Source organism: Ambystoma mexicanum, chromosome 1q (assembly GCF_040938575.1).
Source record: "Ambystoma mexicanum isolate Mex_15411 chromosome 1q, UKY_AmexF1_1, whole genome shotgun sequence".
NCBI lineage: Eukaryota > Metazoa > Chordata > Amphibia > Caudata > Ambystomatidae > Ambystoma > Ambystoma mexicanum.
This window is the reverse complement of record NC_090922.1, coordinates 131047817-131073284: the sequence shown is the minus strand read 5'-3', so window position 1 is coordinate 131073284 and position 25468 is coordinate 131047817. Positions and strand designations below refer to the sequence as shown.

At 48.9% G+C, this 25468-nt stretch overlaps 1 protein-coding gene across 1 annotated transcript in view; it reads left to right on the top strand.

Annotated features, from left to right (window-relative positions):
* Nucleotides 1-25468, top strand: part of MAP1LC3B (microtubule associated protein 1 light chain 3 beta) — a 106977-nt gene that overhangs the window by 57537 nt on the left and 23972 nt on the right. The gene's annotated exons all lie outside the window — the stretch shown is intronic.

Sequence of the window (25468 nt, the reverse complement as noted above, 5' to 3'; positions counted from 1 at the left end):
TGTATATGAATCCGTTTTGATCATACCAATGGTACATAAGACGCTATATAAATGCAAATTAACAAAACAAAATAATATAAATGGCCATTATAACCCCATTGAAGGATCAAATATATTTGTCTAAAAGCTTACAATAAATATTACTAATTGGACAGCATTTTCTGTATTCTAAAATGCAGTCAGAAGATGTTCAGGGGTTGTCCATCCGAACACTATGTTCATATAAATCAACATAATATGAAGTACCCAAAGCATAGGGTACATGTCCTTCTCTCTAAGAATACTTCATGAATGCATGAACACGTACGTCACCGATGGGCAATTGAGCACTGTAGAATAGGGTAAGATCCGGATATTCGGTGTATGGAGGGGGAGTTGTAGTGGCCAGAATTAATAGGGCACAAGTTTGCAATAAAGACATCCACATTCAACAAGGACTTCAGGTACTCCCTAAAGTGCAGGAGGGATGGAACCAATATACTGTGTGTTGGGCATCTTTTCCAAAGCCTCTGTGTGTGTAGCAGATCTGTTCTCCTTTTTTGTATTGCTTGTTCATTTGCCTTGTCTTGACTTTGAGTGCTGTTAACATCCAGTGATGGTGAGTTTTTTGGACGTTTAGGCCATTATTGTCTTGCAGGTGATGTACACCGTTTTAGAGCTGATGCAGATTTGGGCGGGTAGCTATTGAAGTTCTTTGATGGTTGTATTATGTGATTGAATTTCTTCACACCTGTGATCTGGAAGGTAGTAGCATTGTGGTCAGCATTCAAAGGTGGTGGCAACTGGGTTGCCTGTGAGAAGAACATCCCTGCCATCGAGCTGAGAGAAGACCAGAGCTTCTGAAATCGGAGACAGAGATGCATGACTTTGCAGAAGCATGGAATCTGGTAGATGGTGGTCTAGTGATGTGAACCTTGATGGTGCAATGTTAGTCATTGGTGAATCCATGCTGCTTTGTGAAGGAGAGAATGTGGAATGTTAAGCTGTCGAGTTTCATTACTGCTGAATGGTTTTGACCTTTAGTGCAATTGTTTGAGCTCCTGAGAAGAATTAACTATGGTCTTTGTAGGGTTCAATTTCAAGGAGGCACTTTACATTCAGGCTGGGAAGAGAGGCAATATTTCAGTCAATGGATGCTATTGGCACAGTTTACCTTCTCTACCTGTCTTCCGTGTAGTGGTAAATCAGGATGCCTTGGTTGCTGACGTGCTTCTCACATGCACCTGGTTTTGTCTGAAGTATTGAACCTTGCAGGACTGTGCTGAGATCAGTTGATGGTGGCCTCTATTTTGCGAGATAGGACAAGAGCGGAGTTGTCCATTTAAATGCTTGGCTCATGTAGTTTTGAATTGTGGGCAGAAAATTAATGAATGCCTCATAACCCCTGCCCCTATGCTGTCATATGCACTCCAAAGTGGGTTTATGCTCTCACATGTCTCTATAAAGTACATGCTGTAACTGATGGACGCAAAGCCTAGAAATACCTCTTTGCCTATATAGAGCGAATCACTGAAGTTAAGGGGGTGTGGGAATGTCTTCAAGGAAGACGCACTGTAGCAATTGGTAGTCTTGGCTGATGCAGAATTTATTCGACTCCTCTGTTCAGTCTCATTTTTTGATAGCATTTATCTTACTCCTCTTAGATTTTGAAATAGAAAATGCGTATGCAGGGAGAGGATAAAAAATGAAACCATTGTTGCAACAAAACAGTACGTGTAATTTAAAAAGGAAAAAAAGGACAAGGGATTAAAGTGGGGCGGGGGAAAATTAGATAACCATGGAATGGAAATGCACACTAGATTGGATTACATTTTTACGGGAGTGGGGACACTGGGTGAATTAAAGGAGGCAGAATATAAAGCAAGGGTGTTGTCAGATCATGCCCCGTTGATGATTACATGGCAGGTCTCCGTTCGAGAGCACGCATCCCGAAATGGAGACTCCGGAGTGAGACTCTAAAGGACGGAGCATTTTGCGAACATTTTAGGGTAGGAGTGAAGGAGTGTTTTGCGCACAACACAGGCATTGTAGAATCAGCAGGCACTTTATGGGATGCCTTCAAGGTGGTGATTAGGGGGACTGCGATTGCTAAAGCAAATGGGGGTCCAAGCCGCAATAGAGAAGGACTTGCGTAAGGCAGAGATCAAATTAGAAGCCATGAACGGGCAGCAAGATTTACCTAGTGAGAGTGCCCGTGAAATGGTTGCCCTCCAACAGGAGTGCTTAGTACATTGGGACACATTAGGAAAAATGAGTTAGAGGAAATATCTCACAAGGCAACACGCCGAAGGTGACAAATTGGGACGATTGCTAGCATGGTTGTACAAAAATTAAACAGAGCGGAACATGATACGAGCAGTCACCGCTAAAAATTAGGAGATCTGTGAGACGCAACAGGATGTGGACCAATGTTTTTATGATTTCTATAAGGCACTATATGAAGGGACATCAGTAACCCACGAGTCAGAAATGGAAGAAGCCGATAAATCTTCCACGATTAGATGCTGAAGAAGCTGACCGGCTAGAAGTCCCCATAACCAAATAGGAGTTAGAACATACTATAAGAGGGTTGCCATCAGGGAAGGCTCCAGGAGCGGATGGCTTCCTTGGCAAATTCTATAAAGAATTAATGGGAGAGATCACGCCCTCCCTGTTGGCAATGCCGATTGCGGCACTCGACAAAGGCATTTTGCAGCTGTCATTAAGGGACTCAATTATAGTGCTATTATTGAAGCCTAACAAACCCGGTAGATTGTGGCTCTTGCAGACCCCTTTCGCAATCAAGATATTGATATTTTATTTGTATCACGCTCGTACACGATTGTTTCAGAGCACGATGAGGCAAGGGTGGGAAACAAGGCAGAACAAAAACAACGATCTTACTAGGCGCAGTGACATTGAGAATGCGAAAGTGCATGGGAGAGGGAGAGGGGTAAGTGCAAGGGAGGGGGAGAGAGGTGGAAAGTGCTGAGCAAAGAAAGTAAATAAAACATGAATAAATAACAAAAAGGCAAAAAACAGTGGTAGTGCAGCCAGCAAGCGGCAAGTGCTAGGAATAAGGCAACAGACAGGGAGTGTCTGTATAAGTGCAGAAAACGAAAAGGGGGTGGACTGTAGGGTTACAAATACAGACCGCAGTGCAAGGGATTGCCCGGAGGCACTGCAGGTGGGTGGCAGTGTGTGCAGGTACCTTGGCCCTAGAGACTGAGGGAGACCAGGTGCACGATGCCGATACAGAACATATCAACAAGGGAGTAGAGGAGAGAAGGCAGATGCAAAGAGGAAGGTCTTGAGGTGCTTCCAGAACCGGAGGTGGTTCTCCTCAAGTTTCAGAGGGGCAGGAGGCTGTTCCAGAGGGAGGCCCCAGCCGAAGACGGAGATCTACCCCCAGCTTGTTTCTTAAAAAAACGGCTGACCCTGGGGGAATTGGAGGCGGAGGAGTGAAGGGCTTGAGAGGGAACTTATTTACTGAGGGACAGCTGTAGGTATTTTGGACCCAGGTCCCAGAAAGCCTTGTGGACAATGCAGAGGATCTTGAATTCAATCCTTGCGGCCACTGGGAGCCAGAGAAGAGCTTTCAGGGCTGGAGAGATACGATCCCAGGGCTTGAGGCCAAGGACAAGTCTCGCAGTCCTGTTCTGGATAAGTTGCAAAGGGCGGAGAGTAGAGGCAGGTATATTTAGAAAGAGGCTGTTGCAATAGTCCAACCTTGAGAGAATCAGGGCTCGAGAGGCAGTGAGCCTCTGGGGGAAGGAGATGAAAGGCAGAATACCTCTGAGGAGGTGCAGTAGGAAGTTTGACTTTTTTGAGACACCAGAGATGTGGGCAGAGAAGGAAAGCATGGAGTCAAAGATTACCCCAAGGTTCTTGGCCTTGCAGGTGGGGGTAGGAGGAGGGCCAAGGGAGGCCGGCCAAAGAGTGACAGGAAAGGAGGGTGAAGGTGTGTCGATGAGGAGGAGCTCAGTCTTGCTGGCATTCATGCATAGATCATTGGCGGCACACCAATCCTGAATGGCATATAGGCAGTCGGAGATGCGAGAAGGAGAAGAGGTGGCCGAGGGAAGCCTGAAAATGAGTTGGGTGTCATCAGCATAGCACTGGAAATTTGAGCAGAAATAAGCATTGCAGTGGGCGAGAGTTGCCAGATATTGGTTAAAGAGTGAGGGTGAGAGGTTGGGCCCCTGGGGAACACCGCAGGTAGAGAGGGAGATAGAGGAAAGGTAGGACCCCAGTTGGACCTGGGAGGGTCGATCAGAGAGGGAAGAGGTCAGCCAGGCCAGAGCCAGATCGGTGATGCCCAGGTTGTCACGGAGACGGTTGAGCAGGATTGTATGGTTGACCATGTCGAAGGCACAAGAGAGATGGAGTAGGATGAGTTAGGGATGCAACGGTATAACGTTAAAGATACCGTGAACCGCTTAATTGAACAATAATAACCATCACATTGTTTATACCAGTATACCGTTTATACCGTTTTTCAATCTGATTTGGAAAGGCTTCAGTAAGCAAGTGCTGCGCAGTCTTGGTCTTGCACTGTTGGTTGTGGCGTCTGCCAAGTAGTTTCAGTTGGAGCAGTTTTTAATGCCATTCAATAAACCACACGTGCTTGACACAAAATCAATATGTTAGCAATAGGAAGAATAAACACAGTGCCAAGAAGGAAAAGGGTTTACATTGGGATGGCGGCTTTGGGGTTTATATATTTATAATGGATAATGTTTGCTAAACATATGACAATGGGGGATTTCCCTGGTTCTATCATTGAATTTACATATAATAAGTCACTCAGCTCTGTGGGTATTCCCTGCTGCCATACCAAAGGGTAACATGTCTGATTACTGAACACGTTTTGGCCCGCAAGTAAACTAAAGGCTGTAACGTAAAGAGACACTGTGTGTATGTGTGCGCGTGTGTGTATTCGCACAAGCGTATACTACCATCAGCCTCCATTGATCTGTGGCGGGCAGGCTATCAAGATGGCAACATAATCATCTTCACCAGTAGCCAGTGGGGGAGCTAAAAGCCTAAATGTCCACTTAAGAAAAGCTATTCAGTTTGCTTTGCCAGTCGCAGCAGGGCTCCCCCCTCCTCCTCTCCACACGTGTTTTGTGGAAGCAAGGGGGGGCATTTCATTGGAAAGTATGTTGAAAATCCCAATTCTGGCCCTGGGTGCCTGGTTTTGTTTGTGATGATAAATCTGGCAATTTATGACCTTTTTAGAAAATATTTGTTAAGATTAGTTAACTCCACCTGCTATATCACGATAACCATGATGTACCGTAATTTGGCAAGAAGGTTATCGTACCGTCATAAAACTAATACCCTGACACCCCTAGGATGAGTACAGAGGGAATGCTAGAGTCAAGGTTCTGGCAACTCTAAAGCCAGAATGATGGTCGTGGAGACAGCCAACAGAATCAGAGTGGAGGTTAAGCTGACAGATGGCCAGCCTTTCCAGGAGTGTACCCAGAAAAGGGGAAATAGACATAGAAATTAGGTGATAGTTAGCTGGGCAAGAAGGATCAGCTGTGGGTTTCTTGAGGAGAAGGTGCACAAAAAAGTGCTTCAGAGGGGAGGGGAAGGCTCCTGAGGCAAAGGAGGAGTTGCATAAATCGACCAGGGCAGTAGTGAGGGTGTCAATATGGTCCTATATGGTTTTACAAGAACAGGGATGAACCTGTTTTTGATGTGACCTTCATAGATCGGACTTCTCTAGTGACCTTGTCAGGAGAAAAGAGGAAAGGGAGGAGAAGGAGGGTGGGGGGGTGGCTGAAGGAGGGTCAGAGTTCACCAGAGGAGGGGAGGAGGGGAGGAGAGGGTGGACAGGATGTCCTGGGGTTTTGAGATGAAGTGAGAGGCAAGGGCTGTGCAAAGGGCCTGGGAGGTGACAGGAGAGGTAAACTGCAACAGGGTTGGCCAGCTCCTTGCAGATTTTAGAGTTCGGGCGAGTTGTTAGATGCCACACAGACACAGGCTTGGATGTGGGCTCTTTTCTTAGTGTGGACCGAGTTGGTATTGCATTTGGAGCAGGCGACAGGCCAGTTTGTCAGAGGATGAACAAGATGCCCTCCATTTCCTCTTAGCCACCCTACACTTACGTTTAAGTGTAGCTAGGTCAGAGTCATACCAAGAATTGCACTTGGCTTTTGGCTTCAAACAGATCCTCATGCGAGGGGCAAGAGCATCACGAGTCTCGGAAATGGAAGAGTGGAGTATGGACAAGGCTGTCAGGATGTGACCCAGCCTGAGGGGGGAGTTGCGGGGGGGGAGAGAAGGTGGTGGTGAAAGCCTGCTGTGACGCACGCTTCATGGGCCAGATGTCTTAGAAGGTAGGTGGCAGTGTTGGGGTAGATTTGGCTGCGAGGGGCAGAGAGGGCAGGATGAGGAGAGGAGGGAGTGATCACTCGAGGAGAGAGGAGTGTCCGAGGGATGGGGAGGGGGAGGTCAGAGGAGATGAAGAAATAAAGTGTGTGCCCTGCAGAGTGAGTCGGGCTAGAGGGAGGATAGAAAGGGAGTCGCAGAGGTCATGGAAGAGTACAGAAGAGGAACAAGGGAGTGTCGAGATGGATATTGAGGTCAGGTTGAGGCCAGGAGGGAGGCAGAGATGTCCACTGGGAGGGAGGGAGGGAGGGAGGGAAGGAGGGAGACAGGGAGACAGGGAGACAGGGAGATAGGGAGAGAGGGAGAGAAGGATCTCTTAAATGCTGTACTGCCTTTGTCTGGCTGTAATTCTACTTTCTTTCCCAGTACCTTTTTAAGGCATTGCTACTTCACGTTCATTTTGTTGTACTGTTTCTGGTGTTACTGTCATGAGCTTTTCTGACATCTGACAGTTGGATCCAATATTTCAGCCCCTTCACCTTTACTGGTAAAGGTGTTCAATATACTACTGCATAATCCTTACAACACTGCAAACGTAAACCAGTTCCCCAGGCATTAACGTTTTTGTCGGGCTGTCTGCTGAGGCAGTTGATGTATCTGGTTCACTTTCTCTGGTGAATGGTGGGCCTGTTTGTTTTGCAATTGCTTGTACTGGCCTTGTGAGAAGCATGAGGTACTCCTTGAATCCCTCTCCTAACACTGTTTCATCGGACATCCTTCTTACTGGGGATAATGGCGTTTGCCTACGTCTACCGGTTACTATTTCATGAGGGGACAAGTGGTAGACTTTACTAGGTTGTGTGCGCAGCTGGAATAAGGCCAGCGGAAGGCAATAGATGCAGTTCTTTTTGAGGGTTTGGCACAGTTTGGACAACCTACTTTTGAGAAGGCCGTTTATTTTCTCGACCGGCCCATCCGCTTGAGCGTGGTAAATTGAACACATTTTATGGGTTTTTTCCCCAATAATATTGTCACATCCTTGAAAAGGTAGTGTCCCATTGTTGGAGCATATGACATCGCATATGCCCCACCGTGGGAACACTTATATTACTAAAAATGTTGCTGCACACTTTGCGTCTGGGTGGGTGCAGGGCCCTGCCTCTACCCAGCCTGAAAAGTGACAGACCACCACTATCAAATATCTGGCCCCATTTCACCTCTCTCCCATGTCTGTATAATCAATGTGCAGTTCATGGAAAGGTCCGATGGGGCAGGGCAGTGTTCCTCGCGGTTTCCTGAGAGTCATTCCTCAATTCAATGTTTGGCATGTGACGCATTCAATAGTAAATTTAGTAAGGTGTTGGAGGTTCGTGCTAAACCAATCCTCCTGGATGTCTGCAGCTATTTGCTGTTTTGCGGTGTGGGCTGGAAAGTGTAATTGCTGGAATGATATTTGCAGCAACTCTACTGGCATTACTACCTTTCCTGTCTTGTCCTGCCTCCATAGACGATCTGTGGGTGACTGCATGCATCCCCTTTTTGTACATAGATCTTGTTCTAGTGGTGGCACCTTCTTTTGGAGCTCTATTATTTTTGCTATTGGAAGTGCATTGTTTCCTTCTTCTTTAAGCTCCTCTACTCTACCTTTTAATACACATTCTGTGGCTGGTTGTTCCTCGATGTATGTTGCTTGTTTTGTGGTGGCGTCTTCCGCCGCTTTCCCTAGTGAAATTTCTTCCCTGTTGTTGGTATGGGCTTGGCATTTTTTACGGGTGCTACTACTGATGGTTCTGCAAGTGCTTTGGTCAATTTGTTCAATAATTCAGCATGTTGTCCTGGGGACCCATCCGCCCTTCTGAACCCTCTTCTCTCCATCTACATAACCCAGCATGTACTGTAGTGGTTACATATTCTGAATCAGAGTATATCATTACTGCACACCCTTTTGCTGCATGGAGGGCTTCTATTCATGCTACCAATTATGCTGCCTGGGCCAAATAATTCATGGGTAAACATTTCTGTACCAGTATTTCATATTCTCCTTCCTCCATTCTTGCTACTGCCGCATTAACATGTTTTTCTCTGGGGGAAATTGATACTGACCCGTCTACAAAGTTTACTTCCCCCTCACTCAATGCATTTTCATTTGTTTTGGGAATGTCCTCTCCTTCCCCCTCATAAGTGCCACAATCATGGTTCTGCACGTCCTCTACCCTGCGTGGCTCTGTGAGGATTGTGGCTGGGTTTACCGTTTTGCAATGTATCACATGGATGATTGGCCTTGAGATTATCATTCCATAGGCTGTGGCCCTCTGTGTTGTGAGCGTGGATTTGGACCGTTCAAGTATGGCAAACAAGGAGTGTTCCACAAACAATATGACAGAGTATCCCATCACAATTCTGGAGCTATTTTCAATTGCGAAGGCAGCGGCTGCAAGAGCTTGTTCGCAAGCGAAGTGGCCCTACATTACTGAGTCAAGAGTTCTGCTGTAGTAGGCTATTGGTTTGTGTCCCAAGGATGTTTTTTGTGTCAGTACTGTGGTCATCAGTGTTCCATTTGAATATGAGAACAGGAAAAATTCCTATTCATAATCTGGTGTAGCTAAGACAGGGGCTGTGTATATCAGTTATTTTAGTGTTGTGAAAGCAGTATGCATTTCAGGTGTCCATGTTATTGCCGTCCTCTCTTTTTGTGCCTCTTGTAATCCTTGTAATAGGGGTTGTATGTAGGCGGCATAGTCTAAAATCCATGCCCTGCAATAGTTACATATGCCGAGGACTTTTTGCATGTCTTTTACTGTGTGGGGGGTCTGGCTACTGCTCACACTGTTGCCGCTCTGTCTGGTATTATTCTCTTACCATCTTTTGAGATCAATTGGCCCAGGTACAACACTTCTGCTAGGCAGTATTGGAGTTTATTCTCATCTACCTTGTACCTCTTGTGGGACAGTAATGTAAGCAAAGTAACAGAGTCCCTCCTGCAAGTTTCTTCCCCCTCACTACATATTGGGTCATCAACGTATTGAATGTTGGTGCTTTGAAAATCAATATTGCAGAGGGTTTCGTGCAATATTCTGTTAAAAATACTTGGACTTTCGCAGTACCCCTGGGGCAGTCGGCAGTGCTCGTACCTCACCCCCCCCTCCAGAGTGAAAGCTGTTGGGTATTGGCACTCTGGGTCAAGTGTACTGAGAAAAAGGCATTCTCCGCTGGTCCACCACAGTGAAGTGCGTGGCCTGCTTTGGAATACTGCACAAAATCGATGCCTGGTTTGGAACCAGTGGGAACTCCTTTTGGGCAATGACGTTAAGTGGGCGAAAGTCTTGTACCATTCGCTACGACCCCCTTTCGCTTTTTAATCCGATAAATCACAGTATTGCATGGGGAGTTTGAGGGGACAATAATGCCCTGTTGTAGGAGTGAGCCTATTGTGTCTTTGATTCCCTCCTCAGTTTCTCTTGATAGGGGGGTACTGTCTGACCCTGAGCAATACTGCCCCTGGCGCAAGCTTTATTTTTATTGGGGCGGGGGGTGTTACTTCCTTCAATAACCCTACATCATGGGAGTCCGTATTCCATACATTTGGTGGTACTAGCTGCAAATCGGGTAGCACTATAGAACAGGTTTAGGAGAAAACATTGTTTTTTTTTTTTTACAGAGTAGAGAGAAGAAGTTATTACCACCCCCTCTTACTGATTATATAAAACACACACAAAACAACGGCTGTCCCTACTGGGAGAACACCCTGTCCCTAGCCAATGGATCTCTCCCTAGGGGTCGGATGGTGCATCGCATATTTAAAAGGGTTAGCCAAAGAGTTCTCCCTATCCAACTGGTGCTTACATTCACCTAAAAAGGTCAGACACGAGCCATAGGAGCCTAAAACAAGACATTAAACATTAGATTATGCCTTTTCCATGAGTGACATGGATACTACTTGTGTCTGGAATGTTCTCTGTTTTAATCACCAATTCACATAGAAATCCTGTCAACTCAGAAAACTTTTTCTGATCATGTAAAAACACAAAGTTCCTTAATCAAAGGGGCTCAAATCTAGACGCTAAAGGCTTTCTTAACTATAAAGCACATTTTTTTGACATCTGCACATTTCTTGAATAGCACATCGTCAACTACATGTGTAGACTGCTGCACAGTAAGGTCTACCGGTTTTGATAACCATGGTGGCTACAGGTCATCTTCTTCAGGACCAAGCGTTCTTTTTTGGGGGGCGGTGGGAGTTCACTCCCTTTCTGGACCCTCAATATGTTCCAGGTAGCCCCTCCTCTCCCCTGTTGACCTCCTGGCTGATAACTGAAACTGGACTGGTTACCTGGCCACCCTCTGATCTCAGGACCAGGTCCCCTCCCCCTCCAGTCGCACACCTGCGCTTCCTTCCTTGCAATCCACTCACTTGGGGACTGTTTTATGCATACCTACAGTCCCACTACCAGCGCTTACACCTGATGTCTGCATTTACCCTTGCACTTGCCACCTGCGGGCCGTACTTCTTATTATTTATTCTTTTATCCCATGTACTGCACTGTTCCATCCCCAACCCCCCACCGCACATTCCGCCTTTCCCTCTTCTCATGCACTTGCGCGATCTGAATGACACCTGGCCTAGTAGGATCGCTGTCTGTCTTCCCTCTGTTTCCCCCTCCCTTGCCTCGTCGCACCTTGAAACACTTGTGTATAGGCGCCATTATAGATGCCATATCATATCACCTGCAGATTCTGCTGGAAGAGGTGCAGATTCTTCAAGAAAAGGGTGCCATGGAAGTTGTCCCCATTCATCAGGTAAACAAGGGTATTTATTCAGTGTACTTCCTTGTACCCAAAAAGGATCTCACCATGCGCCCTGTGTTAGACTTGCGTCACAGCAAACAAATTTGTCAAACCACAAGTTCAGATTGCAGGAAGTAATCCCACTGTTAACACAGGGAAATAAAATGGCCACATTGGATATGAAAGATGCATACCTTCATATTTCAATGTTGCAAGCGCACAGAAAGTACACAAGGTTCATGATGGAGGACAAGCAGTATCAGTTCAAGGTCCTTACCCTTGGCATTGCCTCAGCTCCAAGGGTGTTTAAGAAGGTTCTAGCAGTAGTAGCAGCTCACCTGCGCAGGCTGTCCATTCCAGTTTATCCTTACCCCGACGACTGTCGAATAACAGGGGATTCGTACAGAACATGTCTATCAAATACCCAGAAAACGGTAGATATCCTCTTCAGTCTGGGATTCTCGATCAACGAGAAGTCCAGCCTAGACCCCAGCCAAGTCAAGCAATTTCTGGGGGCTCTAATTCGGACCAAAGACGCGCTCATCTTCCCCTCCAATGAGAGTGTTCAAAACATGCTGTTCCAGATCCCTCACTATATAGCCATTTGCGAGGTGACCGTATGCAAAGCCATGCGACTGTTGGGGATGATGGCATCCTGCATTTATATAGTCCCACTTGCATGTTTGCGCATGCGCCCCATGCAAGAGTGACTCTCCAGCCAATGGTGTCGGGCCAGCGGACAATGGGACGATCTAGTGCTTGTCTCGGCAGCCCACATTCTCTCTCTGCAGTGGTGGTCAAGGGAAAAGCTCTTGCAGGGGAAGACCTTTAACACCCCGCAGTAGAAGCCACTCTCACCATGGACGCATCTGACTGGGTGGGAGGGGCTCACCTCCTTCATCAGACGGCGCACAGTGTTTGGTCCCCAGTGATAGCATCCAACTACATAAACCTGATGGAATTGCTAGCAGTGTTCAAGGCCCTGAAGGCTTTTCAAACACACCTACAGGGAAAGACAGTCCTAGGCCTGACGGACAGCACCACAGCCATGTATTACCTGAACAAGCAAGGGGGCATGCACTCTCCAGGGCTATCCAAACTGCTCAGAACATATGGAAATGGGGTCTCAAACACAAGGGGTTCCTCCTGTCATAACAAACGTTCCAGGGGAACTCCGTCTTCTGGCGGACGTGCTCAGAAGAGACTTCCCACTACCCGCAGAGTATGAGTGGTGACTGCATAAAGACATTGTTCTCAACGTCTTCACAGACTGGGTTGTCCCAGAGTTCGACTTGTTGGCAACTCTGGAGAACACACACTGCCCAGATTACACCTCCACGTACCTGCAGAACCGCTCCAAGGCGAATGGTCTCTGGAGAACATGGTCTGGGAAATGTCTACGTCCCTTCCCCTTTCCTCCATACTGCATGGGCGTCCCTTCCTAAGGATGGGAGACGGAACCTTTTTCACCAGAAAAAAACTTCCCCCTTTAAATTTAGAGGCGTGCAGGGGTGCGCCCTGGGAGCATGAGCTGCCCTGACTCCGCCCTCCTGCACCAAACCTCAGTCCCATTTTTCTGCGTCGACGGGAACGGGCCAAATTCACCGGGGCTCCTGGGTTTGGCTTCGGCCATGTAATTCCACGCACAGATACTTCTTCTCTTCTGTCTTTTTATCATTCAGGTACTCTGTCCTAAGGCGTCAAGCTCCTCCCCGGCGCATGTCGACTTCTACAGGGTTCAGCAGATGTCCATCCTGTGACAGACTCTTTCCAACTTCAGACCCCCACGCCCTCTGCCTACTTTGCCTTGGCCCAGACCACGGCTGGCAAGCTTGTACCGCTTGTACCGCGTGTGACGCGCTTTCCTTGAGGTCTCTGAAGAACAGACTAACCAGGCGGAGGGAGCTCTTCCAGAGAGCACCTCCAGAGGACCTGAAGGACTTTGTCAATCATCCACCCAGGCCCAAGGTAGGGGCCAATCTTTTCCAGCGCAACCCACAAGGGAGACTCCTTTCCAATGACTGGCCCGCGCGGGAGGAACCGCTCAGGTTCTCATACCAGCACGAGTACCGAGGCTAAGTCAGCTATCGGCCGGCAGGCCGAGGGTTCAGTGGATCCTCCCGGTGACAGTGCTGAGGGACCGGAAGGTTCTTTTTACCGGGTGTTCACCCGAGGGGCAACGCCCTAGTACCAGCAACATGCCCGAGGGGGCACCTATACACAGTACTGCCGGCAGACCCCCGAGGGCGAAACGCCCACCAGGTCTCAGCCTGAAGAGCAGGGTAGGCCTCATGATCCACATTCAAGAGTCCTGAACGAGGCTGGGCCAAGTGAGCCAAGCAACATGACGCAGGCATGTGGAAAGCAGCCGTGCCAGACATTACGGACACCCACCCGATACCGCACCAAGGAAGGGAGCAGGTAGAGGAACGAGGGTCAAGATGGGACTGGTGTCAACCAGGTATGTGGCCTACAGCCTATCCATTTGCGCAGGGCAGGTTCCTGCTGCATCCATATGGGCAGGGCACGCAACGGCTCCAGCAGCCGCCCACTACCCCGTTGATATCACCTACCACCCCTCCGGCCTGTGAGGACAGATTTTTTGAAAGGTTCCTCGGGCTCATGAAATCTCCTCTGATGGGGGTCATCCTCAGCGACGCCATCAGGGACGTGCTCCCGCCAATGGCTCTGGCGCCGCAGGCCCCAGTATAGGCACCCCTGTGCAGCCTCGCTGCCCACTGCGGCCCCCCAACTGATAGTGCAGGCGGTTCCGTACGAGCCTCCGCTGCAGCCTCTGGTCTCCACACCTCGGCTCCCAGCACCCGTCCACCGGTACCAGACCCCCAGGTGGACACAGATGAGGAGGAGTACCCCGACACACCACCTTCAGCCAATGCCTTCCACGAACATCTTGCAGGGCTGGCAAAGTACTTGGGCCTTTCTCAACCCAAGGTCGAGCAACCATCAAAGGGAGTCCTCGCCGTGTTGAGGATTTCAATCAGGCGACACACACCTTGGTCTCTGCCTAGTATGTAGCGCACAACTGAGATGCTTTTCTCCTTATCTTATGCAATTCAATTTAAGATGGTACACAACTTGTATCGCAACCCCTTTTCAAATACCCCAGGTCACAATGGACCATGAACCAGGCTGGTTGATAGAATGCAATATTTATTTATTTATTTATTTATTTATTTATTTATTTGTTTATTTTAAAATTCAAAATAAGTCATACAATTTTTAATATGGGGCAGCAATCACCAATGGGATGATAATTACAATGAGAATGTAAGCAATGCACTTGGTTTAACTAGTGCAACGTATACAAAACACCAGGGAATAGGAGCACTTTTGATTTAGGAAAGATAGCACCAGAGTTAGGATTTCCCCCCCGCAATGTTCCCGCAACCCACAAATCCAAATCAGACCTTCCCTCACCAAATAAGAGTGGAAAACCCTTTGCAATGTTATGAAATGACACTCGGAAATGGACAAATAAATAATTGTGTGGTTAAAACTTTAAGGTAAAATACATTTTCTCACTAAAGCAACAATGCATAGACACTAACAATCGCCAGCAATGGATTACGAAGAGCATATCATTTGAAAATGAATGGAAAGTTTAAAACATGTTGCAGCCAAATGACATGTGTAAAAGGTGAATTTTCTTAACTGACGTTTTAAATTACCCAAACGTTTTTTAATAAAAACGGGTGACCTACTCTGATTTGGAGTGTGGTTTTTTGGTGGGGGGGATAGATTACCTCTGGGACAATATAGAGTTGAAAATAGGTTTCTAGCTATGAATCTTGAGTTATACAAGCTATAAAAAGGTGTGCTTTGAGCAAAGTGAAGCTGTGAATTAGAAAAGGAAATCGGTTGTGACAAGAACAGTTTTACTTTAAACTAGAGTATTCAGACTGGACCACCAAAGATGGACACAGTAATATCCAAGGTTGATTCGCAAATTCAACCCTGTCACCCCAGCGCCCAACTCTGGCGGAAACCAGTCCGATCACTTGAAATATGACTAATGGTTTAGGATTACACAAGACAAAATTGAGAAGAGATGGTGCTAGCACTTTAGAAAGTCACGGGCAGGGTGCACAGATAATTCGAACAGTTTAACAAGTTATCAGGATGGCTTAGAGAGTGGGATAAGGACAAAGGAAAAACATTATAGCTTATGGGTTTCTATGGGGTATGGATTATACTCGCAGTCCACTTTTAATTCTGGGATTTTTGGACCGTTAACAGGTTCTGGTCACCACATGGCTGTGCGCCTTGCCAAAGAAAACAGCTGGCCCGTTCTGGTCACCGGATGGCTAGGACAGCGGAATGGCAATCAGTGGGCAGCAGTTAGTGGGCAGCAAGCCAGGCTCGTTCAGGATGTTTCTCAAAAGAATACCACAGCTTTCCCCTTTGGTTATTTGGGAATTTTAGTGGGATTTCAGAATTGAGGCCTTGCTGGGATAGGATCAGCAATGCTTGGGTTTTGCAGTGGGCCCTGGAGTAGGGTCAGCAATGATTTAGTCTTGTAGTGGGTCTTGAATCTGGATGGAGCAGATCAGGAAAGCAGCGCAGGCACTTCAGGAAGAGTGTCTGCCTAGAGTCTTGTCAGGGACTCTTATTTATAATGCATAGAGACATCATCAAAGTATATGGCTGGTCAGGCTTAACTAAGCACGCCTCTAAACTACTGGATTGGTCAGGGGAGCTAGTTCCAGCCTCACTCTCAACTGGTTGGATTTCAAGAGAATGTCAGATTTATGATGTGAGTTTACAATGTTCAAAAACCTCAGTTATTTTAGCCAAAATCCGATTTTGACACAAACTGTACATTTGTACAATTTGAAATCTCTTAGCAAATTATATACACCGGTTACATATTTTATGTAGAGCATGGAACTCCCACTCTGCAATCCGTGAGACATTGTTTCGACCTTTTAATACTTTTTGGTAATTTTGAGTATGAACGATTCGGCCTAAAATTTCCAAACGTTATACACATGGGTGGATTAACATAATTGATGCAAGCATAAAAATTTGCACTGGCATCATGGATATTTTCCTTGTAATCCCTGATTCGTTGCCATTTCTATTCCCAAGGGGTCAGTGAATTCTACCATGTCTTAAATGAAAGCCCATAGCGTCACTTTTAAACTGCGAAATGTGTACATTTTTACAAAGTCTTACTGCAGAGATAAGTCTTTACATTTGTATTCATAAATAGTCTTTAGAAACAAATGACCGTTCTTTGTCTGTCACTGGACACGTTTTTCTTTCTTCAGCTGCCATCAACTGTCATTTCCTTCAGAGTAAGGTGGGGGTTTCAGCTTGATTGAAGGTTTATTGCCCCTTCCATTGTCAGTGGGTTCAGCCTAGACTAGATTCTATCCAACCTAATGATTATCACTGGGATGTTAGTATCTGCTGAGAGAGGCCCTTCTGTTGGTAGCATCCCCTCCAAGCAGAAACCTATTTTCCTTTTGAAACTTGCAAAATCCAGCCAATATAGTTTAACAGTTTTACTTTCTTATATTTGGTCTTGAATTAAACAAGCCAGTTGAATAAAATAACCCATGTGTGTATTTTCCCCAGCAACAACCCATTTACGTTGCTAGATAATGGCAGACTTTCATTCAACAGTTTACTTTTAAAATGGGCCTTTCTCTCCTTGAGTTTTACATTTTACATGTGTGGTGAAAAGCTGGCATTTCTTTTTAAATTCGGTTTTGCATCTCCCTCTGGATTCCCACACTGTCTTGCAGCTATAGTTATTTCTTGTATGCAGGAGTTTTGTTTGAAGCACAGATGCCTTGAAATTGACATGGCTCAGATAGCTGGCGTTTCTTTGAACTACTAAGCTTTGATACTTTGTAAAGAAAATGAACGTGTTTTCCCGTGCAGGTAAAATGAAGCTACTTGTTGATTTTTCTCAGAGTTGATTTGACAGGGCCTGTCATTCAGAAATCACGCCTGGTTTGAGATATACTAGGCATGGCAGGGCCTTATTAATCACAGTGGTTTGAGGACGAACAGATGGAAATAGCATCAGCAGCATTTTTTAAAGGTGTAAAAGTTTCCTTTTTAGTGGGGATTTTGGACTTTCAGCAAAGCAGTGCTGCCTTTTCACTCTATTTCTTTAGTACAGGTAAGAACACACTGACACACTCCCTCAGTGTGCACCCTTGTTCCATCTTGCCCAATGTGTGCTTGGCAAGATGGTGCAGCCGCCTTTTTGTTGCTGCAAATCGCAGTTTTAAGGCCATAGTGCTCACAGGAGCCAGCACAACAAATGCAGCTTGGTTTTGCCGAAATTCTGTTTCCTCCCAGAGCTTCAGCGCAGAGCCAATCACGATTCAAGGCGGGACTGGCAGTGGCCAAGATGGTGGCACAAGACATGATGGAGTCCACTGTGGTCCACATTGACACCTCTGGTTGGGCCATCTGCATCGCCACGGACATAAGAACGGCCTGGCTCCGTGCTACGAAATTCAACCCGTATGTCCAGGAACGCATTTTAGACCTGCCGTTCGAAGGGGGGGACCTCTTCCACTCCACTCCACTACGGACGAGGAGCTGGATAAAAAGAAAAACAGCTCACAAAAGGCAAAGTCTTTATCCATCCTTACAAAGGCCAGGCCCAAAACGTACACCCAGTGACAGCAGCGCTCAGACAAGTGGTGTACATACGGAGGGTTCTGCGGCTTCCAAGAGCAGAGGTCCAGGCATCCGGATCGCTCAGCGACCCAACATCAGCGCAAGCAACAAAAAGGAGGGGGGGGACTAAGGGCTTTTTCCAGTCCCCCTCCTCCGCAACAGCCTCCGAGGCAAATAAGGCATGACACGCCCCTCAGGCTCCACTTGTCTCCAGTGGGGGACAGGCTTGCTCTCCATGGACACTTCTGGTGCCATAGTTTTGTGAACCCATGGATCCTTGCCGTAGTATCCACAGGGTACCGCCTACCCATCCCAGCCTCTCCTCCCTCCTCCCTCTTCCCCTCCACTCCCACAGATTGGGACAGCAACTCTTTTGGTGGAGATTCGATCGAGAGCCAGGCAGTGGGGGAAATCACAGCCTCTCTGGGCTTCTACTCCAGGATTTTCGCCATTCACAAAAAAGAACCAGACGGCCTGCGAGTTGTGCTGACCTTTACACCCTCAACCTCTCACCTACCTCTACAACATCCCTGTCTGGTCCCCCTACTGAGTTGCCATTTATCTGAAATTATGGTTCCTGTTTTACCTCTTGCAATCGGGGAGCTATATAACATCTGGACCCATCTGATATATCCTGGTCTCATCCCGTATCCTTTCAGGGTCGCCTTCAACCATGGCCACCGCACTGAATCAAAGGCTTTAACCGCGTCCAACGATACGATAGCCAACTCGCCCGAGTCTCCCTCAGCTTGGTCAATGATATGGTGCATCCTCCTAGGGTTGTCTGTGATATTTCTACCGGGGACATAGCCTGCTTGGTCCGGGTGTATCAACTTGCCAATTACCCTCTTTAGTCTGTCGGCCAGCACTGCCGTGAGTATTTTGCTATCCTGATTGAGCATAGACAAGGGCCTATAAGACCAACACTCCACGTCCGGCTTGCCTGGTTTCAGGAGCGGGATGATCACTGCCTCACGGAGGGACGCCGGCAGTTCCCCCTGCTCATAGGCTTCATTAAACATGGCTAGCAGCGGCTGGAGTAGCTCCTGCTAATACTTTTTTATAAAACTCACTGGGTAACCCATCCGACCTGGGTGATTTACATGTGGGCAGGTGTTGGATCACCGCCTCCAGTTCGTCCGAGGTGATGGGGCCGTCTAGATCTGCGCGTTCTAGGTCATCTCAGGTGGGCAGCCCTATATCCTCTATTGTTTCCAGTATTTCTTGACTCATATCTTCTCCTGCGTCCTTATATAATTGTCTGTAATACTTGAACTCCTCGTTTACCCCTTCCTGGGTATTACAGATTTGACCTTCTGCGTCCCTGACCTCTCTGATCACCGAGCGGGGGGGTCTCATTTTTGTATAATCAGGCCAGAAATCTACCCGGATTATCCCCCCCTGCATGTAGCCTCTCTGTGTATTTCTTATAATTTAGTCTGCATAATCTGTCCCAGAGTTCACTAAAAGTTATCTGTAACTCCTTTATCTTGGCGCTGTCCTCTCGGGTGGTCCCCTCACTTTGTATCAGGCCCTCTATCTCTTTTTCTGTTTCTTGCAGTTCCCGTTCAATACCCCCTTGGAGCCCTTTGGATTTTGATATAGCTACCCCACGCACCACCACCTTAAATGCCTCCAATACTGTTCCCACAGAGCGTACACTGCCCGTGTTAATTTCAAAATATTCCTCGATGGCCTCCCTCGAATCCTCTCGAAATCCCACATCCTGTAGAACCTCAGTTCTGAGCCTCAATGTCGGGATTCACACTTTGGGGGGGTTGATGTCGCTACTCTACAACCAAAGGCGAATGGTCGGATAGCACCCGGGCCTTGTATTCCGCGCCCACCATTTCTCCCACTATCTCGGCAGCAGCAAACGCATAATCCAGCCTCGTATGCAGGTCATGTGGTGCTGCGTAATGCGAGTATTGCCTATCCATTGGGTGCAGCTGTCTCCACACATCCTCTAGGCCGAGGTCTATCAATAGTGTCCTCAGCGCTTTAGCTGCTGGCACCGGCTTTTCTGATTTGTCATCTGACCTGTCTATCCTGGGGTTCAGGGTGCAATTGAAGTCCCCTCCCCACACCATTGCGCCACCCACCAGGGGGCTAATTTTACCAAATAGGGACCTAAAATATGCTGCTGTATCATGGTTAGGGGCATACAAATTTATGATGTTCACTTCTCTGTTCTCCAGGAGTCCCGCCACCACCACCATTCTACCTTCTGGGTCTGTCGTCGAACTGAGCAGCTGAAATGGCACATGCGGTGCCACCCATGTAATCGCCCCTCTTGCATATGCCGAGTATGTGGCCCCTATGACATTACACTTCCATTTTCTCCTGACCACCTCCAACTTCTCCTTGGTGAGGTGGGTTTCCTGTAGCAGAGCTATGTCAATCCAAAACTTCTTTAGGTACATCATCACCTTATTACGTTTTAGATAACTATTGAGGTCCCGCACATTCCAGGTCACGACTCTGATGTCTACCTCGCTGGCCCGTTTTCTGACTCTCAACCCTCCCAACCTCAACAACTCCCCCCCCGCTCCCTCTTCCCAACCCTACCCCACTGCACACAACCCCCCCCCCCTCTTACCCCCCTACCCAACCCCAACAAATGCCCAGCTCCATCCCTGGATCTCAGGCCCACCCGCGTCTGGTCCTATCTCGTGAACCGAGGGCTAGGACCCCGCGGGGTGTCACCGGACTAACAGTGACCTAACTAAGCGTAATGCTATGGGGTTCAAGGGATGTCTCCCAGGAGCTCCTTCTTGTCTGATTAGGAGTGTTTGCTCCTAGCGGATCTTGCCAGCATGTATTTTGTGCAACACATTCCCCACAAGCTTTATTTAGTACTATACTCTAGTCCCAGTGTCTTGTGCTATGTCATCAGAGATGACCCAGCTGCGTGCTACTTATCTTCTGCGGTTTCTGTCTGGATACCCGGTTCCTAGGGGCGACCCTGCATATCCAGCCAGTCCATAGCATTCTCTGGCGTCTCGAAAAACAGGGTTTTGTTCTTGCAGAACACTTTCAGTTTGGCCGGATAAAGCAACATGTATCTGTGGCCAGCCTCTCTTAACCTCCTTTTCACCGACCCAAAGTTCATCCTGCTGCGTTGTACATGCAAAGTGTAGTCCGGGTACGCTGTGATTTTTTCCGGCCCCCTTTCGATCGTACCTCCCTTCCAGAAGAATTCGAGTATCTTCGTCCGATCACGGTAGTTTAGAATCTTTGCAATCAGCGGCCACGGGGAGTGTTCCCGGTGGTGATCTCCTTGTCAAAGCCCCGTGCGCCCTTTCAACTGCAAACCCCTGGGACAGTGCTCCGCCAGTTATTTCCTGCAGAAGCATGGATTCCACATATTTTGTTGGGTTAGGCCCCTCTATTCCTTCTGGCAATCCTACAATACGAATGTTATTGCGTTTGGCGCGCCCTTCTGCCTCCTCTGCCCTATTCTCCAGGCTGCCCACATGCTGCATCAGGGCATGAAGTTCTGATCCGTGGGCGGCGCATGCCGCCGTGTTTGGGGCCATCTCCTTTTCCAAGTTCCCAGTGCGCTCTGCAAGCGTCCTCACGTCCTGTCTCAGCAAATTGACTTCTTCCTGGACCGCACCGATCTTAAGGTCCAGTCCCACTTTTAGTTTGTTCATTGCCAGGCCCAGTTTGGTCTCCCAGGCAATTTTCAGGTCCGCAATTGCTGCCAGCACCTCCTGGATTGTGCCCGGTGTCTCCGCTGCTACCGTGGTAATGTTGTCTCTGCTTTTTCCCCCTTCTGCCCCTGGAGGTATCTTGACATAGGCATCCAGCGTGGGCTGCTTGTTCCTGGATCCCACAATTTTATTAGACATTGTGCTGTGCCGTGCGGGCGCGAACCAGCAGCGCCACCCCGCTCGCGGAAACCAACGTGGCGTCAGGCCACTTGCGCTTCAGCCGTATTTGGGTATATCCTTATTCCTCGTCGCACTCCTAGAATGGGCTGTGTCCTCCCACGTACCTGTGCCCACGCAGTATCGCTCAACCAGCCCTTGCCGTATTGCCTTCAGTGGCCGGTGGTTAGGCACACACACTGACCCTGCGCTCCCCCTCTCCAGCACTCTATTGGCCCCAGGGCCCTCCGGCTCAGTCTTGTCCTAGGTGCTCCCCTCCGACTCCTCAGCACTTTTGAATGGGTCCAGCAGCGAGTCAGCCCCACTTTGTCCTTGGGCCAACCTGTTCAGGTCCCCTCCTCCACCAGCATGTGCTGTGTTTGCTGCTTCCTCGGCGTGTGCGCAGCAGTCGGTATGCCACACATGGGCTTATATTCCCCGGCCCCCTCTTGGGCCCTGTGTGTGTCAGAGGTTAGTTAGTTTGGTGCAGGAAGCGTCTGCATATTTTATCCTTTGAGGGGTGATGTCCTTCTGTGCCTTGTGGTCACTCTTCTACGCAGTAGAGCTTTGGGGGATCCCAGGTCACAGTCCAGGTGCCCACAGGGGCCTTTGCAATTTTTCTTGGTTATTATTCCTTATTGTCCTCTCTTCCCCTATTTCCACTTATCCTTTTATCTCCTCTACTGCCTTCACAATCGGCGGACCTTGCATCCACAGCTTGGGGACATCATGCAGTCTGTCTGCCTGTCATAGAGCCACTTCTAGTATAATCACTTCCCCATTCGTGTCCGACCAGAATAATACTTCCCAGTATAAGCTAACTAGCTCTCGAGTGTTCTCTGTTCCATGCGGGTTGTATTCGCCCTCATTATATCATATGGGCTTCCAGCAGCCGTGTCTCGTGCCCAAAGTCTCATATGGGTGTCGGGGGTGTGTGTTTATATATCCTGTTCCCCTGCAGACAACTGTTGCAATGACCCTGGTCCGTGGGCGCGCTTCTCCGTACACAAGCCGTGTCACAGTGTATCCACTCTCTCCTTCAACTTCACTGCTGCGCCGGGCCCTCGGGGGTTTCGTTTCTTGTACTCCTGACGGCAGCGTTCCTCATCCGTTCCATTAGAGTGTGATCTGTATCTGTGTGATAACATGATCTGTGGGATCTTTTTCGGATGGCCACAAATCAGAATGCGCAAAAATGTTATCATGCAGGAGAGCTGGTGCACGATGATTCTTCCGTCCGGTCTCCGTGTCTGGGTCCGGTTGGGTCCGCCGACTAGGACCCCGTTTCTGCGTCTCAGCAGGGCTCAGGCAGCCTTTCGGTGCATCCCCCCGCAGCACTGATATGCGCGGCCGCTGCAGCTCAACTTGCGGATCCCCTCCAGTCGGCCATATCTTCGCCCTCTTGGGCTGGTTTCCGCAGGCGGTTCAGTGTCGCGGCAGGCACAAGCCCGATCGCAGCAGCAGGGTTTCTCCTTGCGGCACAGTGGTCACTTTATGGCCCTTTGTCTGCCGCCGGCCATCTTGTCCGCCTCCACAACATGGGCACCCAGATTTTCGCAGGCCGCCACATTGGCCTTATCCACTAGCATTTTCTTGGTATCCAGTGCATGCGCCAGCTATTCACGGGTCTGTGGGTATGTTGACGATCATATGTTCCTGCAAACCTCATTTCTCCCCCAGAATCGATGTCGGATCACGGGAGCTCCTCTAGAGCGCGTCCTTCTATACGGCCATCAAGCCACGCCCATCAGTCTGACCTTCTTGGGGCTCATCTGGGACACGTGCTCCGAGAGTTTTTTTTTCAGAGGACAAGATCACGGCCATCAAGAGGGCCACTGCACACTTCCTCAGCAGAGAGGTGACATCAGCCTGGTGTTACCAACACCTATCATGGCAACGGTCCTACTGGCCGTCCCCGACACGGGACTCAGTATGAGAAGGATACAGCTGCACTTCGCAGCATCATAGAACCAGGAGCGTGGCTCTCAGGCGAAGATGATCAACATTCCTCCTTCTCTTCACCTGGACCTCACATGGTGGTCCTGGGACTGCAACCTGCGGACGTGCAAACCTTTCCAGCAACCTACCCCACAGGACACTATCACTACGGACTCCTCTCCCAAGGGATGGGGGACCACCTTGGACAACCACTGCGTCCATGGCACCTGGACCAGGCAGGAGCAGGAGCACCACATCAATCGGCTGGACCTGAAGGCCATCTGGCTAGCGCGCAGAGCCTTCCTTCTGGTTATAGAGGGCAAGGTTGTCCTCATTCAGACAGACAACTCAACCTGCATGTTCTATGTCAACAAGCAGGGAGGTACCAGATCCCCTCCACTGTGCAGGCTGGCTGTCAGCATGTGGGAATGGGCCCTGGAGAACATCTACCTCACGGTCGTCCACCTTCCGGGGGAATCCAAACTGGAGGCGGACAGGCTCAGCAGACTAGGAGCGGACAATTACGTGTGGCAATTGAACAACCTCATGCTGCAGGTCCTCTTCAGCAGATGGAGACACCCCCAGGTGGACCACTTTGCCAACTCGGACAACAGGAAGTGCCAACAGTTTGCCTCCTGGCAGGGACAGGGCCCCAGCTCCCTGGTGACGCATTTCAGATTCAGTGGAACGGCATGACGGCATACGCCTTCCCGTCCACACAGTTGATACACAGGGTGATATGCAAGTTCAAGGAGTCTTGCCACCTCAGCGTAATTATAATATCTCCATAGTGGCCAGCCAGACCTCCCATTCACCTTACGACGTGCCCAGCACATCTTCTTGCGCAGCAGGGGGGCAGGGTCATCCACCCCGCGCCACAGAAACTAGCCCTCCCAGGGTGGTTCCTGAGCAGATCACGCTAGGGCACCTCAGCCTCACTCAGGATAATCTAGAGATCATACAGGGAGCTAGGAGAAAAGCTACCAGAACCCAGTATAAGAGCAAGTGGACCAGGTTCTGCCACTGGGTAGACTCTAAGGATATCAACCCCCTTGCATGTTCATTGGACGATGTGCTCTCCTTGGCGCTCCTTGTCCACTCGGGCGTACATGTAGACACCTGCCGCACGTACTGGGCAGCCATTGGGGCCTACAGAAACTCCGAGGAAGAGGTGTGCTCCTCTGCCAACCCGATTGTCAAGAAGCATTTGGCGGGACTCACCAGACTCTACCCGCCCATCAAGAGGCCACACCCTGTGTGGGACCTTATAATAGTTTTGGGGGCCCTGGCGCACAAACTATTTGAGCCAATGGCGTCCGCGGACATCATGCTGGTCACCATTAAGACGGCCTTGCTAGTCGGCCTTCTCCTTGGCTCCCCGATTCAGCGAAATTCAGACGCTGGCCGCCTCAGAGCCCTGTACTATGTTTTACAAGGATAAAGTAGTCCTGCGGACACACCCAGCATTCCTACCCAAGGTGCCTTCCGGATTCCATCTGAACGAGGAAATAGTGCTGCTTACTTGAGCCTAAGGACGAGACACACAGAGTTGTGCACTGCCTCAATATCGGGTGTGCCCTGAAATTCTACTTGGATAGGACCAATGGCTTCCGCAAGTCAGACACACTGTCACATTCCTTGGATCAAGACCGGGGTATCGGGCCTCCACAGCCCGTCGAATGGTCTCGGCCATCAAAGAAGATTACGAGGGACAGCCACTGCCAGCCAACATGCACACCCACACGGTCGGAGCTAAGGCAACGGCAATCGCATTCCAGCAGCATGTCCCCTGGCAAGTCATAAGCAGGGCGGCTACATGGGCCACTCCTTCGGCTTTCTGCAAGCACTACTGTTTGGACGCCGGCTCTAGATCAGAAGCGGCTTTCGGA